We start from the raw sequence: 646 nt of genomic DNA on the forward strand, positions 1-646 counted from the left end.
CTAGTTAATTGAGAAACGGCCATAGTCTGTCCTCTGTGCTCATTAGAAACTAGAGGTGGGGTTTTTCTGTCTGTATGAGAGTCAATTAGAACCATCCGAAAGTATGGGTCCAACAGAACCATTTGATCTATCAGAACCACTGGATGTTTCATTCCTCCTTTATTTTATTGGCAATTGCAGCTAAAAAAAATTCTCTTGCTTTTGAAATTTTTGGACCAAAGATTGAGCTCAGATTTAGCCTCATACAGACCGATGGGTTTCCCCAGCTCCAGTAACAGGAGTTATTTTCTGGAACTTTGGCTTTTGGCACCAATCACAACTCTTCTGCTGAGATCCAATAAGAATCCTCCAGAACATGGCTCCTCTGGTCCAGAGAGAACAGTCTGAGGATCAACCATAGCTAATGTCAGATCTGTTCATGTATCTGGAAACTTTATAAAGGTGAGTTTTTACTTCAGAGCAGTGGTTCTGGAGGACAGTTACTGAATCTGTCAGGACTTTGGATCAGTCTTCTGTTTAAAGGAAAAATCCGGTCATATTCAGAATTCAAACTTCTGAAAGTTCTTTAAATCTGAAATGATTCCATCCTGTTCAATAAATGATCAGTGTTTTTAATTCAGAGTAATTTTCATGTGAATGTGCTTTA

General features: G+C 38.7%; 1 protein-coding gene across 1 annotated transcript in view; it reads right to left on the reverse strand.

Annotated features, from left to right (window-relative positions):
- LOC107095267 (atrial natriuretic peptide receptor 1-like) overlaps nt 1-646 on the reverse strand; it is a gene marked incomplete at its 5' end in the record, with an annotated part of 39,214 nt that overhangs the window by 17,875 nt on the left and 20,693 nt on the right. The gene's annotated exons all lie outside the window — the stretch shown is intronic.

This window comes from Cyprinodon variegatus, unplaced genomic scaffold (genome assembly GCF_000732505.1).
Source record: "Cyprinodon variegatus isolate N-32 unplaced genomic scaffold, C_variegatus-1.0 Scaffold534, whole genome shotgun sequence".
Classification (NCBI taxonomy): Eukaryota; Metazoa; Chordata; class Actinopteri; order Cyprinodontiformes; family Cyprinodontidae; genus Cyprinodon; species Cyprinodon variegatus.